This window comes from Pinus tabuliformis, chromosome 2_1 (genome assembly GCF_031772625.1).
Source record: "Pinus tabuliformis cultivar Carrire ecotype Pingquan chromosome 2_1, CPIR1, whole genome shotgun sequence".
NCBI lineage: Eukaryota > Viridiplantae > Streptophyta > Pinopsida > Pinales > Pinaceae > Pinus > Pinus tabuliformis.
In genome coordinates, this window is record NC_142299.1 from 352,001,254 (window position 1) to 352,023,893 (window position 22,640).

The window sequence follows — 22,640 nt, forward strand, 5'->3', positions numbered from 1 at the left end:
AATTTCGCCACTATGCAACAAAGTGTCCGCACAAGAAGTCTAACAAGAATCCTTCAGGAGGATTAGGAGGTGAATCAATTTCCTTACAATTCGAATTAGACTTCACCCTAATTTCATGCATGGTCAGCACTGCAATGGGGAGTGTGTGATATCTAGATTCAGGTGCCTCGTTCCATATGATGGGATGCAAATATTTCTTCAGCAGCCTAGAGGAGAAGGATCTCTAGGTGCACATAGAACTTGGCGATGATGGGCGATACAGTACCAAAGGAATTGGTACTGTAACCTTTAAGAGTGATTTGGGATCCCATCTTCATCTAAAAGATTTCATGTATGTACCTGGGTTGAAGAAGAACTTGATATTTGTACTTGTATTAGAGGATCGTGGCTATGATGTTGTTTTCAATAAGGGGAAATCCTTTCTGAGACATGTAGCTACCAGGAAGTTGAAACAGATTAGAGTTTGAGTGAAGAATTTCTACAAACTTGAGGTGGAATCTTGTGTTGCACTGAGCAGCAAGGCAGAAGAAGTGCAAAGTCGAGATGTTGAAGAACTCTAGCATAGGTGCATGGGACACTTACAACATGGAGCCTTAAAAATCATGCATCAAATTACCACCAGTCTTCTGAAATGCACCCTTGACCAGCATGATGTCTACAAGGGATGCACATTGGGGAAATATGTCAAATCCAACTTCCAGGGCCGAGATAGCAGAGTTGGAGCAATCTTGGAGCGAGTTCACTCTGATGTATGTGGACCATTTTCTATAGCCTCTACAGCAAAACACAGGTATTATGTAATTTTTGTTGATGAATTTTCAACAAAAAAATTGCATCTTCTTCATGTGGAAGAAGGATGAAATTTTCTCAAAATTTGTTGAATTCAAATCATTGGTTGAAAAGGAGACTGGTCAAAAATTGAAAGCCCTAAGAAGTGATAAAGGAGGAGAATATGTATCTATCACCTTCAAGAACTTTTGTGCCAAAGAGGGGATTAGAAGAGAACTGATAGCACCTCATAACCCACAGCAAAATGAGGTGGCTAAAAGGAAGAAGAAGAAAGAGCCATCTTCCATGATCAAGGGCTACCACTACATCTATGGGCAGAAGCATGCAACACCGCAATTTATTTGCAGAAAGGAACCCTCATAAAATACTTCGCATGATCACACCGAAAGAAGATTTTTCTAGGAGGAAGCTAGATGTATCTCATTTTTTAATTTTTTGAGCTACAATGTATTGTCATGTATCAAAGGATATCAGGAAGAAACTTGAGCCTACAACTGATATGGGAGTCTTTGTAGGATATATATAGACACCACATAATTACCAAGTGTATTTTCCCTCACTCAAGGTGATAGTAGTGAGAATAGGTGTCGAATTTGACGAGGAGAAGGTGATGAGATACTCTCTAGAGAAACCCATGGGAGAAGGAGCTTATAGTTCCTAAGGATGAGCCTCAAATAAAGCTTCAAGATGTTGTGGATCAGCGACATGCAGAGGAGAAGACAGAAAGAAGAGTGGAGGCACCCATTCAACCTGAATCTTCCAGAGAGGGGAGGAAGAGAACTATAGAAGCTGACATATTGGTACAGGATGCACATGAGCATGTGTGAGCTCCTACATCTCAACGCAAGAGGTCACCAGACATGTACACTGGGTATATGGCTCTTATGAAATAACTCATTGAGACAGAGCCTTCTTCATTTGAGAAAGAAGTTTCTCAACCATTTTTGGTTGATGCCATGGTGGAGGAGTATGACTCCATCATGAAGAATAGTGTATGGGAGGTGGTGTCAAGACCAAAGAAAAATTCAATGGTTTGTTCCAAATGGATCTACAAATTGAATCATGCAGTTGATGGGAGCATCGAGAAGTACAAGGCTAGATTTGTGACCAAAGGCTTCTCACAAGAGAGGGGGTTGACTATGAGGAAAATTTTTCACTAGTGGTAAGATATTCCTCAATCATAACCATTCTAGCATTAGTTGCGTAGATGGGATGGAATATCCATCAAATGGATGTGAAGATCACCTTGCTCAGTGGTGTTGAGGAGGAAGAAAATTAAATAGAGAAACTAGAGGGATATGAGACGTATGACAGGGAGACACATGTGTAGACTCATGAGAGCCCTTTATGGTCTCAAAAATATGCTTCGATCATGGTACACTCAGATCGACACATATCTCAATGGATTGGACTTCACTGAAAGTGAATCATTTGCAAACATCTATCACATTGTGGTAGATGGCAAGTTGCTTATCTTGGTTTTATATGTTGATGACTTGATATTTACAAGGGATGAGTAGTTGATCCACACTTGTAAGGAGTACCTTGCACGAGAATTCGAGATGAAAGAAATGGGCTTGATGCATTACTTCCTTGGGCTAGAAGTATGGCAGGGTGATGGTGAGCTATTTCTGAGTCAGGGGAAGTATGCCTCTGAAATACTTCAGAGATTTCACATGGAGAATTGCAAGCCTATCGACACACCTCTATATACAAACTAGAGGAAGGAGAGTGCTTCTTCAAGAGAGGTAGTAGATGCTACCATCTACAGATAGCTTGTGGGATCCTTGATGTATCTAGTGAACACAAGGCCCGACATATGCTATGCAACTAATCAATTGAGTCAAGGCATGGTGAAGCCATGGTGAAGCCTACCAAGTTGTATTGCAAGGAAGCAAAGCATGTGTTGAGGTACCTCATAGACACAACTGAGTATGGGTTATGGTACAAGAGTACAAAGGGAGTGAAGCTCCAAGGCTTCACAGATGCAGATTGGGTAGGGAGTCCATCAGACAGGAAAATTACTTTAGGTGTTATCCTCAATGTTAAGTCTACAGTTATTTCCTAGTATAGATAGAAACATAGGTTTGTGGCACTCAACTCAGCAGAGGATGAATACATGGTTGCAAGTTGTTATGTCTCTATAATACTAGTGTATTCCCCTTATTGTTATTGTTATTTTTGTGCCCATGTATCCCCCATGTTGTTATTGTTGTGCCCCTATAGAAGCCCACTATTGTAATTGTTGTGCCCTTACATTATTATTGTTATGTAGGATCTAATTATATAGTGACCCCTCAAACTCCTATATATACAAAGGAGGTCTTATCATTTGTATCATCCAAGAATATTTCATTTATGTAATGAAAAGGAGGCTTCCCCCTCGAAGAGGATAATTTTTAAGTCGTCGATCTATCTTTTTGTGAGTTGGTTGCATAACACAAGTTAAGCAACATGTGAGGCCATATGGATGAGAAAAATACTTGTGGGTCTTTTCAGTCAGCAGATGGATCTGATCTAATGATAAGATCTTAGAGAATTATTAAGTTATTACAGAATCATGTGCTTGGCCTATGTTACTTTGTGCAATGGATCGATAAGATTGTGAAATACATAGACAATGAAGCAGTTAAAGAACATAATAGACAAACACATATAAACACAGCAAGTTTAATAAGGAGTTCACCCAACACTCCTAGGCTACGTCTCTTGGTCCAGACTTCAGTGGTGACCTCTCTATTATGTCTTCAAAAATAGAGTTTTACAACAGTGAGCTCAAATTGAGCCTCACACAACAAATACAAAACAATAAGGCTTTACTTGGATCCCCCAAGTCTCTTCTGAGTACACAGACTCTCCTCACTGACTCTCTGTCTCTGTTGCTCTGTCTCAGCAATTCCTGTCTCTGTCTCTATCTATCTGTGGCTTTTAAAGCAAATCGGTGTTGTCTGTTCATTTCTCCTTCTCGGGCTCTCTAGCTTCCTAACCTCTATCCACTTAGATCCCCTCTGAGCATTAGCAATCATTGCTAAACACTTTCAGGAATGGTGGCCACCTGTTCTGTAATGGAATGGGTCATCAGGCCTTTGAAATCCCCGGAAACAATGTTCTCTGTGTTCATAGAGAAATACACTAAAAACTGTGAAAAATCACCAAATTGTCATTTATCGGACTTCAAATCTCCTTAAATCTTCTCTATACTCCTATCGGGTCTGCCGGTATAATTGCATCGCATCTCCATCATTGATCTGGGAGATTTGGATCCAAGGGTTGTGGTTCATTTCTCGCAGCCCCTTATTATGGGGGTTAACTGCCCAATAAGGGTGGTTTTCTCTCTCCAAGCCTTGGACACGTGGTAGCCAATGTATGGGCTCGGGTGGAGCTCGGCCAAAACCTCTTACCACCTTCAATCCTCCTGAAATCCCATTGGTTTCCTTTGTATTAAAAAAATACATTAAACATGAAAATCTCGCTCATATCGGGCCTAAAATAACATACAATAGCATTAAGAAATCCTTTCGAGTCCGGTTCATCGCATCGGCGCTTTATCCTTTGTATTTCGTTTATTTAACGACAATCGCAAATACAAAGGAAACCTTGTTTTCTGGATCTCAAATTACATCAAATATCATTTATAATGTTATCAAGTCCAGCTATCACAGTCATAGTTATTATCGGCCCTGCTCCATTGAAATGCTCCGATGCGATGTTGCGATTGCGACTTGTCGCTAATCGCATATCGAATAGACCCTCGGGCCATTTGGCAAGCACTCCTCTATAATCGACAATTGCGATATCGCGATTCAACTTGGGTCATCAATCTGTGTGCTTGATCGATGGTCCTCGTTGACCCTGTGGATCGATGTCAATATACCATGTAGTCTCCGCCAATAGCCTCCCTTTCCCACCGCCGATTGCGATTTGTCGACCGGATCTGGACTGTTAATCGACCAAATCCAACGGCTCGGATACAAAGTTGTTTTAAGCCTCCAATAAGCCTGTTTTCACTGATTTCTTCATGTTTTTTCCTCCTGATAGTGTTATCCAATTGTTCTAAAACTTCTTCTTATGCGGTAGTTTTTTATTTTTGAAGACTTAGAGGGTTTTCTAGGATCCATTTGGATCACGCCTTCCCACTGAAAAAGACTTTTGGACCACCAAAAGTTGGTTTTTAAGCATCAATCAAGTGAGGATACAGCTTCCTCACTTTCCCAATCTCTATCCATATTGCACTGCTTGGTTTTGAACCTTTGAGTCCGATTCTAAGGTACTCAACATCCCCTTTGCACATAGTTCTCACCTTCTTGTCTAGAACTGTATCTTCCTGCAACTCATTGAGATATTCCGACAACAGATCATCAATAGAAGGAAACTAACTTTCCTCTTCGGGATCTTCAATCAATGAAGGTTCAAATAGTCTCAAGTTCTCTGCATTAACTACTGAATAGATATGCATATAAGCTAGCAAATCAAGGTGAAAAGCATTCTCACCAATTTTCTCAAGTATCTTGAAAGGCCCATACCTTATTGGCTTCAGCGTCTTACTTTCACCTTTCAATCTATCTTTTCTGATGTACAGCCAGACTTGATCACCAACTTGGAAGCTATGCTCAATTTGATGCTTATCATGCCTTGCCTTGTACTTGGCTTGGCTCTTTTCCAGTTGTTCCTGCACTGCCTGGTGAATTTCTTGGATCTGTTCAATGAACTTGGTTGCTTTTTCCACATCACTGTGTCCATCAACTGCTATGTCTTTACTAAAGACAAAATCCAAGGGAGACCTTGGTGTAAAACCAAAACAAGTCTCAAAAGGAGATATTTGTGTAGAAGAATGTTTAGCACAGTTGTAAGCATGTTTCACATAACACAAATGTTCATCCCAAAGTTTGGGATGCTTGCTGCAATAGCCCCTGAGCAACTGGATCATTGTCCTGTTGTTCACCTCTGTTTGGTCATCTGTTTGTGGATGAAGGTTGTGCTCTTCTTCAATCTAGTGTCCATCAACTCCCATAGACTTGACCAAAACTTCCCAACAAATTGGGAATCTCGATCAGATACAATAGAAGTGGGTAACCCAAAATGAACCCATACATGTTGAAATACACATTTTGTTGAACCTGCCCACAATAACATATAAATAATCATGACTCTTTCTAGATTTTGGCAATCCTCCAACAAAGTCCACGGAAACACTTTCCCAAGGATGAGAAGGAACTGGAATTGGAGTGTACATGCCTAGTTTTCTATTGTTGGGCTTGCTTTTAGCACACATGGTACACCCTTTAATATATCTAGAAATTATTTCACGCATTCTTGGCCAATAGCAAAAACTTTGCAGTTGTGCAACTGTTTTACTTACACCAAAATGACCTGATATTAGAGAAGTATGTGCTTCTCGGATTATGTTAACTCTTTCAGTTTGAGGAATGCATAACTTTCCCAAATGATACAAGAGTTGGTCCTTAACATGATAATCCAATTCTTCTACTTGTTTGCCATGACTTAAAGTTGCATATACATCTTTAAAATCTATATCTTGAGCATATTGTTCAATGTAGCTTTCATGCAATACTGAGTTATGCTTAAGTATAGTAGATGCATTTATGATTGGCTTGGATAACATATCTGCAACCTTATTGTGTATGCCTTTCTTATATTTGATGACAAGATGAAACTGTTGTAGAAAACCCATCCACCTATAGTGTCTTGATTGCTGCAATTTAGTTTGTGAGTGCAAATATTGAAGTGGTTGATGATCAGTATGTATAACTGTTTCTTTGTCCATTAGGTAATGTTTCCACTTTTCACACTCTATACTAATGCATACAATTCTTTATCATATGTGGGATAATTAACTACTATAGAATTAAATGTCTCAGAATGATAACATATGGATTTACCATGTTGCATCAACACTGCTCCCATTGCATAGTCACTGGCATCTGTTTCAATCTCAAATGGTCTCTGAAGATCTGGAAATGCTACTACTGGTGTTGTACTAATCTTTTCTTTCAAGGTGTCGAAGGCTTTCTATTGTTTGCCTCCCCACTGAAACACCTTGTTCAATACTGTTAAAGCATGTAAGAGAGCTTCAATCAAGGAAAAGTTAGCAATAAACTTTCTCCAATATTGTGCTGCTCCTAGGAAGCTCCTAACTTCTGTAGCAGATTTGGGTTTAGCCCAATTCACAATGGCTTCAACCTTAGAGGGATCTATCTTCAATTCACCACCCCCTACAATATGACCCAAATAATTCAAAGATGTTTTTCCAAATTCACATTTTGATAACTTAACATAGAGATTTTCTCTTTTCAAAACATCTAGAATCTACTTTAAATGATTTAAATGTTCTTCCCATGTTTTACTGAAAACAAAAATGTCATCTAAATATACAATTATAAAATCATCAATAAAAGGCCTGAATACATCATTCATAACTCTCATGAAAGTGGCAGGAGCATTAGTTAAGCCAAAAGGCATAACTAGCCATTCATACAACCCTTGCTTTGTTTTGAAAGCAGTCTTACATGCATCTTGTTCTGCAACTCTGACTTGATGGTAGCCACTACGCAAATCTAACTTGGAAAATTAAATAGCTTCTTTCAACTGATCCAATAGATCATCTATGCGAGGGAGAGGATAATGATTCTTGATCGTTATTTTATTCAGTGCTCTGTAATCAATGCACATCCTCCATGAACCATATTTCTTTCTCACGAAGACAATTGGAGATCCACATGGTGATGTGCTTGGCCTTATGAACCCTTTGTCGAGCAGCTCTTGTACCTGCTTCTTGATCTCTGCATTCTCTAAAGCGAATAACCTGTACAATCCGATGTTAGGCAATGGAGCATATTGCTACAAATGAATATCATGTACTATTTCCCTTTTGGGTGGCAGACCTTTAGGTTCTTGAAATAGGATATCATATTCTGAAACAAATTTTTCTAAATCAGCTTTCTGTTTAGCATCACAACCTTCAAATGCAATGGTTTTATCAGGGGTCTTTTCCTTTACAACCATTAGTAAAAATTGTTTGCATGAATTTACAATTCTTTTCATCTGCTCTAAGTTTATGAGAGTGTAGTTATTTTTGAGTTGATAAGCTCTTACAATATATTCTATTCCATCTTTTGTGAGTTGATACTTATTTTTAGTTCTATAGAAAATGGCTTTTCTATCATATCAGTAAGTACTTCCTAAAACAATACCACATATATCCAAGGGAACTATATCTAACTCAACCTCATCTACAAAAGTTGACCGAATAGCAAACCTAAGTTTACATTGTCTAATCACTTGTAGCTTTACTTTATCACATACCCAACCTAATGGATATGGCTTCTTGTGAGGTGCTATTAGTAAGCCCAACTTCTTTACAATTGTTTCAGAAATCAAGTTTACTTGTGAACCACTGTCAAATAAAGCATCAATCTTTTGATGCTTGGAAATAACTCTAATATCAAAAAGCTCATGTCTTTTCCTCTCATTGCCTTCATTATCAATAGATTGTGCAGAATTACTAGTAGATGCTTCAGAATTTTTACCTTTTATACCTGTGGTTGTGACTACTATTTCATCACTTGAGTCTGACCCCAAATCTTTCTGAATAGCAGCAGCAGTCTTCTTCTTACCATCGAACTTCTTGGGTTTCAGCTTCGGATGCAAAGACCAACAGTGTTCATCATCATGCCCATCCTTCTTGTAGTGAGTGGATGAAGGTTTGTCTTTCTGTACAGTGTTTGTCTTCCTCTCCTTCCATTTTTTCCTCTTCTTTTCCTTGTTCTTGCTTGCAGTGGGTTTTGATGATCCCCCAATCGTTGGGTTCACGTTCTTGCCTCTAGCCTCTAGATGTGTAGCCTGAATGGATACCTCATCTATGCTAGTGGGATTAAACATGAGAATGGTGTGCCTCAAATAGCTGTGTAGACCACCTATATACTTCAACAAAGTTTCAGGTGAGTCTAGAGAAATGCCTAGAATTAAAGCTCTTTTTCTAAAATCCTGGGTATATCTTTGTACACTTTGCCCCTTTAATTGGCGAAGAGTTTGCCAACTCATCATTGCTTGTTGCATATAAGCTAGTGGATACAACTGTTTTTTAATAGCAGAAACAAATTCATTCTAGGTAGAAATAATTTTACCATGCTTCTTCAAATCAACTTGTGTCTTGCCTTCCCACCACACTAGGGCAGTTCCTCCAAGGCGAAGGCTAGCTAGCTGAATATTTCTCCTTTCTGGATTGATGTTTTTCACCTTGCAAAATAAATCAATCTGTCTAATCTAGTTATCTAGCTTTTCTGCATTTAATTCACCATCATAAATTGGTAAATCAAATTTTACATCTAATTTAATCACAGCAGCTTTCTTCTTTTTCTGTTCAAGGCTAGTTTTATGTGAAGAAGATGATGAGGATGGTGATGATGGAGTAGATGGTGGAGAGGGCTTCTCTTCTTTCTTTTTGCCTTCTGGATGGCCATCTAGGAGAGGTTCCTCTGCTCCTTTTTCTGTTTGAGATGTTGAAGTGCTTTCACCTCTGCCTTTCTTAAATTCTCTATACATCTATTCCACCATGGCTCTCATGGTCATGAAACCATCCATGAACTGAGAGTCTGATTCTAATGAGATTTGTTCTGCCATCCTCCTCCTAGGACAGACTCTTCCAATCTCTGGATTAGCCTTGACAAGTTCTCCTTCTCCTAGTTTGAGTTTTGACCTAGTTAGCATTCAACAATTTAGCACAAGCTTGTCTAACCTTAGCCAACCTAAAGCTCTGATACCACTTGATCTGATGATAAGATCTTAGAGAATTATTAAGGTATTACAGACTCATGTGCTTGGATATGCCTATGTTACTTTGTGCAATGGGTCGATAAGATTGCAAAATACATAGACAATGAAGCAGTTAAAGAACATAATAGACAAACACATATAAACATAGCAAGTTTAATAAGGAGTTCACCCAACACTCCTCGGCTACGTCTCCTAGTCCAGCCTTCAGTGGTGACCTCTCTATTATGTCTTCAAAAATAGAGTTTTACAATAGTAAGCTCAAATTCAGCCTCACACAACAGATACAAAACAATAAGGCTTTACGTAGATCCCCCAAGTCTCTTCTGAGTACACAGACTCTCCTCACTAGCTCTATGTCTCTATTACTCTGTCTCAGCACTGTCTATCTCTGTCTCTGTATGTTTGTGGCTTTTCAAGCCAATCAACGTTGTCTATTCATATCTCCTTCTCGAGCTCTCTATCTTCCTGACCTATGTCCGCTCAGATCCCCCTCTGAGCATTAGCAATCATTGCTAAACGCTTTCAGGGATGGTGGCCACCTGTTCTGTAACGGAATGGGTCATCGAGCCTTTGAAATCCTCAGAAACAGTGTTCTTTGTGTTCACAGAGAAATACACTAAAAACTATGAAAAATCACCAAACTACCGTTTATCAGACTTCAAATCACTTTAAATCCGCTTTATACTCCTATCAGGTCCACCCGTATAATTGCATCACATCTCCACCATTGACCTAGGAGATCTAGATCCAACATCGGTGGTTCATTTCAGGCGGCCCCTTCGTATGAGGGTTAACCACCCAATAAGGGTGGTCTTCTCTCTCCAAGACCTGGACACGTGGCAGCCAATGTATGGGCTCGAGCGGAGCCCGACCAAAACCTCTTACCACCTTCGGTCGTCCCGAAATCTCGCTAGTTTCCTTTGTATTAAAAAAATACATCAAACATGAAAATCCCGCTCATATCAGACTTGAAATAACATACAATAGCATTAAGAAATCCTTTCGAGTCCAGTTCATCGCATCAGCGCTTTATCCTTTGTATTTTGTTTATTTAACGAAAATCGCAAATACAAAGGAAACCCTATTTTCTGGATCTCAAATTACATCAAATATCATTTATAATGTTATTGGGTCCGACTATCGCAGTCATAGTTATTATCATCCCCACTCCATTGAAATGCTCCGATGCGATTTTGCGATTGCTACTTGTCGCTAATCGCATATCGCATAGACCCCGGGGCCGTTTGGCAAGTGCTCCTTTGTAATCGCTGATTGCGATATCGCGATTCAACTTGGGCCGTTGATCTGCGCACTTGATCGATGGTCCTCATTGACCCCACTGATCGTTGTCGCATATACCATGTGTTCTTCGCCAATAGCCTCCCCTTTCCACCGCCGATTGCAATTTTTCGATCGAATCTGGACCGTTGATCGGCCAGATCTGATGGCTCCGATACAAAGTTGTTTTAAGCCTCCAATAAGCCTGTTTTCACTGATTTCTTCATGTTTTTGCCTCCTGATAGTGTTATCTGATTGTTCTGAAACTTCTTCTTATGCGATAGTTTTTGAGTTTTGAAGACTTAGAGGGTTTTCTAGGATCCATTTGGATCAGGATCCGACAGTGATTTATTGTGATAATCATAGTTGTATCAAACTCTATGAGAATCCAATATTTCATGACAGGTCTAAGCACATTGATATCAGGTACCATCACTTACGGGATTGTGTGCAGAGGAGAATTATGATGCTACAATACATTCCAACTGAGGAGTAGGATGCATATATCTTGATAAAGGCATTGTCAAGAGGAAAATTTGAATTCCATAGGTGCAAGATAGGGGTGGTGAAAAATCCCTTTCTTGCTAAGAGGGAGTGCTAGAAATTGTAGCAAGAAAGGCTAAATTTGACTTGTGCCTTAGTCAAATTTAGTAATTCGATTTTCCACATCAGCAGGATGACTTGGATGGAAGTTAACTTGTGTGACATGGCTTTGCCTACTAGTTTACTCAGAAAAATCGAGTTATAGGCTAGAAGTAGAGTTGTGCATGTATTGATTGTTAAGATTTAGCAATCTAGTTGAGTTATTGCTAGTTTAACTCAGTTAACTGAGCTCAAATATTTAGCTGAATCAATTGAAGATCAGTTGAGAAGTACAATTGTTGTTAACTTAGTGATCTTTAAGATTAACTAGTCAATCATCTAAAAATATCCTAGACATGCATGGAATTCGAATTGCCTAGATGGAGTGGATGAAAAGGAACATTGTATTTATATTTGTATATTTTTGAGTGTACAGTGCTTTTGCACTAAGAAAGTGATCAATTCCTCAAGCTATTGTGAAAGGAAATAGGGAATTTATCCTATTTTTAAGGACTAATTTCTCCAAGATTGCGCAAGGAAATAGGAGGTTGGTTGAGGCTTGAATTGGCTAAGTGTTGGCCAGCGCAGGTCAAGAAGCAAGAGAAAAGGATTGGAGCACAGGGTGTGCTTCAAGATCAAAGAAATACATTGTAATTGTTTCTCATTCTCATTTGATTAATGAAAAGCAGTGGAGGGTTTTTTCCCAGTTGGGTTCCCTTGTAAATCATTGTGTTCTTGAGGTGTTTTAATGGTTGCATGTCATTTCATGTGTTTCTCAATTGTGATTTCCAATCCACATAATAGTAGAGGAAATTTGTAATCTCTTGATTTCAGTTCGATTTCATCAATAGTAGCAAATTTCTATTAATTTCTACACTTTTTGGACTAGCCAAGACTCAAACACTCAAAGTTGAAAGCTATTTTATGTTGTTCATTGATGATTATAAAAGAAGGACATGTGTTACCTTTCTTAGAGAAATATCATAAGCTTTTGAGAAATTTAAAGCTTTCAAGGCCTTAGTTGAAAATGAAACAAAACTAAAAATCAAATTCCTGAGACTAGATAGAGGCGGAGAGTTCATTTAAAATGAATTCAATTATTTTTATGAACATCATGGAATTAGAATACAAATTGCTATTGCAAGAACTCCACGGAAAAATTGAGTGGTTGAAAGAAAAAAATCCAACAGTACAAGAGATGTCCAAAACCATGCACTTTGAAGCTCAATTACCATACATATTTTGGGGAGAAGCAGTGTGCACAACAATCTATATCTTGAGTAGAGCTCAAATAAGGGTAAATGATACTAAAACTCCTTACAAACTATGGAAAGGTAGATGACGCAGGGTTACCCCCGCTTTACACCCACGATATGCATTCACCATGCATAACACATTATTCCCAAGAATTTAACTCTCAAAGGAGTTAAATCTTCTACCATAGATGGTTAAGGCCCCATTCATCAGTTCCTTTGTATCATAACTCAATCACCCCACTTAAACCTCCTATCGAGACTTTAAAAAACCCTTGAGCCTTCATATAAGGCTTTATTGAAGTCTTTCATTAATCCTTCCTATCGGTGCTTTAAACCTTTTCTCAACCTTTATAAAACCCTTATACCGCATATATGCAATCTTTTCCTCTCTTAACATTGGTCACATATATATTTACACATAAAATCTTTCATCGGCGCTATTTTCCTTTATGAACCATTTACAAAGGAAATACATGCAATCCATACCTTTTCTGCTTTTGGTATGATTTTGGCACATTTAACGAGGATAGCTTTAATGCAATCGGGGATCACAGTTACCCACAGTCTTACCACATATATGCCCCATCGCATCCGATATGCGATAATGTACTACCAGATCTCAATTATTATTAACTGTGTCTCAACACATTATCAGGTCTGCCTTATTGCAATTCCTTATAATTTGGAACCACAACACTTATCGCAATACAAAGGATTACCTACTCCAAACCATAAAGCCAGACTTCAAAGTTTATAAACCACGACTATATTTATCGTCGGGTCCGCGCATTCAACCATTGCTGAAGCACTGCTCCTTCCTTCCACCGATCTCCGATTAAATCAATCACCGCCATCTATTTTCTTACCCGATCCAATGGTTTATATTACTCCCGATCTCCAAAGTTGTTCCGACAGTTCTCTACCGTTGATCTGCGCTTAGCAAATCCAACGGACCACACCGATTTCGGAAAGACAACTAACACGGGGTTTAACCACTCGATAAGGCGGTTTCCCTTCTCACCTCCGCTACTACGTGGCATGTGATGAGTGGAATAGGCGCTCGTCCTTCAATACCGTTTATGGTTTTGAGGCCACCCAAAATCCACCTTCACTATTAAAAAACCATCTTCCTTCATTAAAGTTCGTCGATGCGATATTTCTCCACCTCCTTTGCGATTGGCTCCTGGTCGTTGATCTTCAAGATCCAACGGAGGTTGTTCCTCGTTTTTCCACTTCTTTGTTTGGTCCTTTCTTGATAAATTATGCTATCACTTCAGTGTTTTCTATATGGTTCGGGGTTTCCTTCAAAGGTTCTACTTTCCACTCTTCCGATGTTCAACTCCTCCTAGGCTTTCATCTTTGCGAATTCTTACATCACTTTCTCTTCAAAGCTTCACTCTGATTATCCAAGTGGATTCAATGATTCCTATGAATCACTCTTCTCCTCTGTACTCCACCTCGATTCTGCCTGCAACCTCTGTTATAGAACCTACGATTTCACACAATAATCAATCATAAATTACTCGATTCACACAGTTGCACACTTAGAATCGAATTCCTATGAATATAAACATATAAATAGTTGATTACATAACGAGACTCTTTGTCTCATGGCCTGATCTTCTGCTATCAGTGGCCTCCTCTCCTCTCACTGAGCTCTGCCCATAGGCTTACATTTATGCCAGAAAGTTCTATTGAACTGATCCTGTTTTGACTCATAGATCTACTGAACTGACTCCTAAATACTTTGTCCACTTCTACTTAATTAATTCCTACAATCTCTCTCTCATCCCTCGAATCATGAAACTACTTAAAGAGTCCTAATTGACTTTAGACTCTTTTTTCATTATTTCCCACTCATGTCGTCCTTATTTGAGAGCATTTACAAGATACCTCACACATCTAATTAATTCACTTAAAATCCTAATATTACATTAATTTATCACTTAGGAATCCAACTTCCTAAAAATACATGACCCACTATGTCTACTTAATTACAATGATTTTCTCTTGGGTTGAATGCTCCTGCATCAAACTCCCAAAGTAGAAAATATTCATGATCTCCTGAACATGTGTCTTCTGATCTTTGTCTTCCTGGATCCCACACTTTGTTTTGTAACTGTCCCACTGTCTTGTTCCTTTGTTGTTGTTGTACTTCTGTTGTCTTATACTCTATCTTCTTCTTCTTGTCAATCAGGTTCAAACTCTGATTGATCATGCTTCCTGCTGCTACCATTTTCCTCCATATGGACTGCTTCATCATTAACTGCCACATTTCTTCAATCTTTGTCTCTAGTACATCCTTGGACTGGTCCATGTTCTGCCACTCACTTCACCTCTTACTCTTTGTTTCTGGTTGTTGTTGATGTCCACTAATTCTTTAAATTGTTGTTGGTTACTTTCTCTTTGTAGCTGATGGTTTACTTTTTCTTCTTCTTTTGCTCTTGTTCCAACTTTTTCTTTACTTTTGCTTTACTTGCTATGTTGACTTCTATGTTGACTCTTATGTTGACTACCTCCATATCATTCTTACCCTCTTTCATGATTATCTCTTTCTTCTCTAAATCATGACTTTCTAGCATTCGCTCTAGAAATTGCACATCTTTATTCCATGGATTAATCTCTTCCATAGAATCTTCTTATTTCATCTTTATTTGGATGCTCATCTGTTTCAAATTTCCTCCAACATTTGCAACAAAACCTGCACTCATAAAACACTTGTTAACATCAAAAACATAAGAATTATGTGCCTTATCTTCCTTTGGAAACAATTTAGTTTATTGCTATGTTTCTTTCTCCTCTGTCAGCACATCAGTATGCTGATTTTAATTCTCAAAAGAACTCATGAGACTATCAATTAGTCTCCCTTCCACATCATCTGCTCTAATGATGTCTTCCTGCTCTTGTCCATCGTAGTGAACTCCTTCCTTTGCAGTGTCAATCTTCTGAACTTTCATATCCATCTCTTTTTTCTTATGATTTTCATTCATGACAATGTTTTTGTTTTCCTTTTTCATCAATCTCTCTTGAACATCTATTCTCTGTTTTTCCAACTCCCTTCTTTGAAAATATAATTTTCTATATAACTCAATAATTTCAATTGGAGTAGAATTTGGAAATTGCACACAATTTTCCATATCTTCCTTTGTTATTGATAAACCATCAAATGTCATTTTTTTCTTTGCTAAGACTTTTGCATAGACTTCTTCCTTCTTAACATCTTTCAGTAGATGTCCTTCTTCTTCACTGACTCTCTCAACAGCTTCCACAGCTATTTCCACTGTGCCTATCATCATGGTGAATTGATGATCCTTTACTATGTTTTCAGCTAACGTAGTCTCTTTTTCTTCAGTACGTTTTTCCTTGTTGTCCCTCTGTAACTCTTATCCTAAGGTTATCCTTGTCTCACCATCTGCATTAACATTCTCTTGTATTTGTTTTTCATCAATAACATTAATAAAACTCATTTGATTACCTTTCTGAGACAGTATTCCTTCTTTCTTCATCAGAATAAGATCCTAATTCTTCATCTCTTTCTCCAACTGTATATGAGACCTATCTATCTCATCTTCTTCCAGAATAGAATTTAGATTCTGCTTATCTTCTTTCTTCTTTATGACAATATCAGCAAATTGTACTTCTTTACATGTTTCACCTGCGAACATACACAAATTGTCAAATTTAAAACCCTGTGACCCTTTGGCCTCACTTGAAGTTTCAGTATTCAAGTCTTCATCTTCACTCTCTCCCAGAATTTCTCCATGTTCTGGTTCACAAATGGACTCTTCCATTTCCATTTCCAACTCAGCTTCTTTGAGTTTTTCCATCAGCCACCTCACTTGCCACTGTTGTAGCCTTCTCTGCAACTTATGCCACTTCACTGGATTTTTCCTCAAGACCCAACATAGTCTCTGGCTTTCCTCAAGTATTCTCTTTAATGCATCGAGTTGTTATTTTAACTCTACAATCTCTTTTTCAATTTCCTCTTGACTCATCCTCTTGCCATTTTCCTTGGCATCCTCTTTCTTCATCTTTCTTTTGTTGTGGCTTCTCTTTGAACCTCTGCTATGACTATTAGTAGTCATCTTCTTCTCCTCTTCCTTCATGAGTTCCTCACTCATCTGCAACAAACCTCTGCAACAGCTAGTCCTCCTCGCTGCAATCTTACCTCACTAAGCTCTCCTCACTCAGTCTTTTGGTAAGCATGGTTCCTCTGTCTGGAACCTCCTCTTGAGCAACACCTTTGCTCCTTCTAGGCTTCTGCAATCTCTCACTCTCTCTTGAGAACACTTCAGCTGTCCTCTCTATCCAATCTCTTGTTGGATTCTTCAGGTTCATTGCCACTTCTCCATCAGAGTGTTTTCCTTATTTTGTCTTCAAGAACACATCTGGTTCTCCTCTCACAGCTTCTCTTGCTATCCTTTGCTGAGATTCTTCATCTGCAACCACAATCTTCAATCAAATTAAAACAAACATGTCATCTCACCTTCAAGATCTCAGCATGATCTTGTTTCACCATTCCACTTGTATCTTGAATGGATTCCCTTTGTCTCTTGCATCTGCAAGTTCTGCTACACATCACCTATGTGTGCTTACTATCTATCATATTAGAATCTGATCCTTCCTCTTGCCTACATAAACACCGTAACACAGAACTCTATTTTCAATTCTTTCAAAGAAATGTTCACATAGAGCTTCTTTATTCGGCTCTAATACCACTAATAACGCAGGGTTACCCCCACTTACACCCACAGTATGCATTCACCATGCATAACACATTAGTCGGGAAAGAATTTAACTCTCAAAGAAGTCAAATCTTCTACCATAAATGGTTAAGGCCCCATTCATCAGTTCATTTGTATCGAAACTCAATCACCCTGCTTAAACCTCCTATCGGGACTTTAAATAACCCTTGAGCCTTCATATAAGACTTTATTGAAGTCTTTCATCAATCCTTCCTATCCACGCTTTAAACCTCTTCTCAACCTTTATAAAACCCTTATACCACATATATGCAACCTTTTCCTCCCTTAACATTGGTCACATATATATTTACACATAAAATCTTTCTTCGACACTATTTTCCTTTATGAACCATTTACAAAGGAAGTACATGCAATCCATACCTTTTCTGCTTTTGGTACGATCTTGGCACATTTAACAAGGATAACTTTATCACAATCGGGGATCACAGTTACCCACGGTCTTACCACATATATGCCCCATCGCATCCAATATGCGATAATGTACTGCCGGATCTCAATTATTATTAACCACGTCTCAACACTTTATCGGGTCCGCCTTAATACAATTCCTTATAATTCGGAACTACAACACTTATCGCAATACAAAGGATTACCCGCTCCAAACCATAAAGCCAGACTTCAAAGTTTATAAGTTGCAACTACATTTATCGTCGGGTCCGCACATTCAACCATTTCCAAAGCACTCCTCCTTCCTTCCACCAATCTCCGATTAAATCAATCACCGCCATCTATTTTCTTAACCAATCCAACCATTTATATTACTTCCGATCTCCAAAGCTGCTCTGACGGTTCTCTACCGTTGATCTACACTTAGCAGATCCAATGGACCACACCGATTTCGAAAAGACAACAAACACAGGATTTCACTGCCCGATAAAGCAGTTTCCCTTCTCACCTCCGCTGCTACGTGGCGTGTGATGAGTGGAATTGGCACTCGTCCTTCAATACCGCTTACAGTTTTGAGGCCGCCCGAAATCCACCTTCACTGTTACAAAACCGTCTTCCTTCGTTAAAGTTCGTTGATGCGATATTTCTCCGCCTCCTTTGCGATTGGCTCCTAGCCGTTGATCTTCAAGATCCAACGGTCACTGTTCCTCGTTTTTCCACTTCTCCATTCAGCCCTTTCTTTATAAATTACGCTATCTCTTCAGTGTTTTCTATATGGTTCAGGGTTTCCTTCAAAGGTTCTACTTTCCACTCTTCCACTGCTCAACTCCTCCTGGGCTTTGATCTTTGTGAATTCTTACATCACCTTCTCTTCAGAGCTTCACTCTGATCATCCAAGTGGATTCAATGATCCCTTACGATTCCTCTGAATCGCTCTTCTCCTCTGTACTCCACCTCGACTCTGCCTGCAACCTCTGTTACAGAACCTACGAGTTCACACAATAATCAATCATAAATTACTCGATTCACACAGTTGCACAATGGGAATCGAATTCCTCTGTATATAAACATATAAACAATTGATTACATAACGAAACTCTCTGTCTCGTGGCCTGATCTTCTGCTATCAGTGGCTTCCTCTCCTCTTCCTGAGCTCTGCCCATAAGCTTACATTTATGCCAGAAATTTTTGTTGAACTGATCCTGGTTTGACTCCTAGATCTACTGAACTGACTCCTAAATCTTCTGTCCACTTCTACTTCAATTAATTCCTAAATCTCTCTCTCGTCCCTCAAATCATGAAACTGCTTAAAGAGTCCTAATTGACTTTAGACTCTTTTGGCATTATTTCCCACTAATGTCCTCCTTATTCGAGAGCATTTACAAGATATCTCACACATCTAATTAATTCTCTTAAAATCCTAATATTACATTAATTTATCATTTAGGAATCCCACTTCCTAAAAATACATGACCGCCTATGTCTACTTAATTACAATGATTTTCTCTTGGGTTGAATGCTCCTGCATCAGTAGACCAGCGATTGTCAAACATCTCAGAGAGTTTGGAAGCAAATGCTATATTATGGTAAATGAAGATGATTTAAGAAAATTTGATTCCATATCTAATGAATAATTTTTTCTTGGGATACATATGTTACAAAAAAAGGACTCAAAAAATTGTTGAATGCATTGATGTAAAAAATAGATAAAATGTTTCCTCAAACTCAACCACAACCAATTATCTACTAAGAAGCATAGGAAGATGAAAATCAGGATGAAGAGCGTGATGAATAAAAAAGAGAAGAAGGTGAGTTATTGCATTCAAAAACCCCATCCAGGTATGTCCAAAAGAATCACCTAGATGGCCAAATTCTTGGAGATAAGGAATCAGGAGTTCAAATGAAAAGGAAGTTTATTAGCACATCAAACCATGATAACTTAGCTCTGTTATCCCTAATGGAGCCTCAAAATTTTTCTCATGTTAGTCAAGATAAACATTAGGCTAAGGTTGTGAATGAAGAACTAGATTAGATTGAGAAGAATGAAACATGGGAGTATGTTCCAAGGCCTAAGGACAAAAATGTGATTAGAACCAAGTGGGTCTATAGAAATAAGTTCAATGAATATGGACAAGTAATAAGGAACAAAGCAAGACTTGTATGCAAAGGATATGCACAAGTTGAAGGTGTGGACTTTGAAGAAACATTTTCTCTAGTAGCACAAATTGAAGCAATTAAGATGTTCTTGGATTTTGCAAGCTTTAAGGGGTTTAAAGTTTATCAAATGGATGTAAAATCAACATTTTTAAATGGAGAATTGCAAGAAGAAGTTTATGTTGAGCAACCAGAAGGATTTAATCTATCAAAAGACAAGGATTATATGTGTAGACTGAAGAAATCGCTTCATGATTTAAAACAAACACCTAGGGCCTAGTATTCTAGATTAGATAAATCTTTCACAGCAAGGCTTCGAGAGAGGGGCAACAAACAGTGACCTTTACATCAATATTGAAAAATATAACTTTCTAATCATTGTTGCCTATGTGGATGAAATAATTTTTGGAAGTGATGTTGATTCTATCAGAAAAAAAAATTGCAACCAACATGCAAAAAGAGTTTGAAATGTCTATGTTGGGGGGGTTGTCCTTCTTTCTTGGTTTGCAGGTTCATCCATCGAAAAAAGGCATCTTTATCTCTCAAACCAAGTACCTTAAAGAAATATTAAAGAAGTTTGGTATGGAAAGTTGTGCACCAATGAGCACTCTCGTGATAACAAGAAGTAAGCTCAGCAAGGATGATGAGTCTCCAAAAGTGAATTAGACCATGTACAGGTCCATGATTTGAAGTCTTCTTTACTTAACAACATCAAGATCGTATATCATGCAAACAGTAGGTCTAGTGGGCATATTTCGATCAAGCCCAAAGGAATCTTAGGTGAATGCAGTCAATAGGATATTTAGTTATCTATAGGGCACTACAGATTATGACTTGTGGTATCCAAGGGGAACAGATCTTACCCTCAAAGCTTATACAGACGCAGATTGGGCTGGAAGTGTTAATGATAAAAAGAGCACCAATGAAGGAGCCTTCTTCTTCCTATCGAAATTTTGATTTCCTTTGGGGTTAGAAGCCTGAATGGCATTTACGGAAGAAGGTTGAGAAGATGTAGGAGTAAACGGTGCAGCCTGATTGGAAGAAGCAGTTTGTATAGACAAATGCTGCAATTGGATCAAAAGGTTCACTGCATTCGCATTAATCGATCCAACAATACCATCAGCATGCGGGCCTGGCTTCAGTTTGGCTATATCAATTGTGGATCTAGGAGCATCAGGCAAAATTTTCTGAAGAGTCCCAGACTAAGAATATATTGGTTCTAACTGTTGGGCGCGAAAGATAGCCTGCTCTTTGGAATAAACTCTGGACATTGAAACATCCTTGGAGATCTCGAGTTGTAATGATTTTAAAAACCATTTGAGACGGAATTAATTTCGGCTTTAATGAGCCTCTTTCTCCGTCTCCATTCCTGGATATGATCCGAAATGTGAGTATCCATGTCCTGATGAAAATTCGCTAGAAGTTGAGTTTCGACTTTGTAACAGATAGGCAACTGAAAATGGTTTAAGAAAATGTTAGCCAAATCGGCGAAAGACGTAAAGGTTCCCCCTGGCAACTCTATATACCACTTAGCCACATTCCCAGTTAAAGTGCGCTGAAATAGTCTCAACCTAATTGAATCATCGATTAGGGAGTTAGATGAGCACCATAAATGGAATGTGGTTACATGGTCGCCCAGGTCTTCACCACTCTTCCCTTCGAATTTTGGAATATCCGATGGAAGTTTGGTTGGGACCGGAGGCCAAGCTAGATTGTATTTGATTGGATTGTTCGTCAACTTAGTCAAGTCTAGCAAATTAAGCGTGGCCAGAAAAGGAAGTCATGGAGGACCTTGGGGATTCCACCCAGATTGGGCAAGGTTCCCAAAAGTCTGAAAAGAATGACCTAGATTTTGAAAGGCACCAGGTTGCCCGAAGTAACTGGTAGAACCTACTGAACCAAAAGGTGAACCTTGTGGTCCAGAAAAACTCGGAGTTTGACCAACTCCAGCCAAAAAACCTCTGTAACCGACAAAGTTTCCCCCTAATGAATTATTGTAAGGAGTTGACAGCCCCTGATAAGGATTCCAAGTAGTAGCTAAGGGTGGAAAACTTTGAAATGAATTAACTGAGGAATACGACACATTCCCTTGTTGGCCAAAAAATGGATTCCCAGCTCCTACCCCACTAACCACAAGTTTAGTCCAACTCTGAAAGGGATTGCTACCTTGACTCGTGAAAGAAAAAGGCATAGATCCTACCGTCGGATTGGAATGTGGTATATGACCACTCCCAAAATGGAAACCCTAAAAGAAAGTTGATCCACTCATCATGGATGTGGAGGTAGTTAATGGTACATTTAATGGAGCTGAAGGAATAACTTGAGAGGGCATTCCAAAAGGGAAGAATCCAAAACTAAACGCATTAGCTTGGGAACTTCCACTCGTTGACGGAATGGAAGTGGACCCAAATAAGGATGTGCTAGCAGTAGACCCAAATAAGGATGTAGAAGGGATGGAAATAGTTCCTCCCCCTTGTACTGATATAGGAGTCTGCATACTCGCAGCACTCGTGGTGGATGCCATGCTTCCAACAGTGGTCATCGAAGGGATAGATGTGTGTGGACCTGGGCTTGAAGGCCTGTGTGTTGGAGTTCCAACGTTTAACAATACGTCTGGATGATCAGAAGGTAAAGG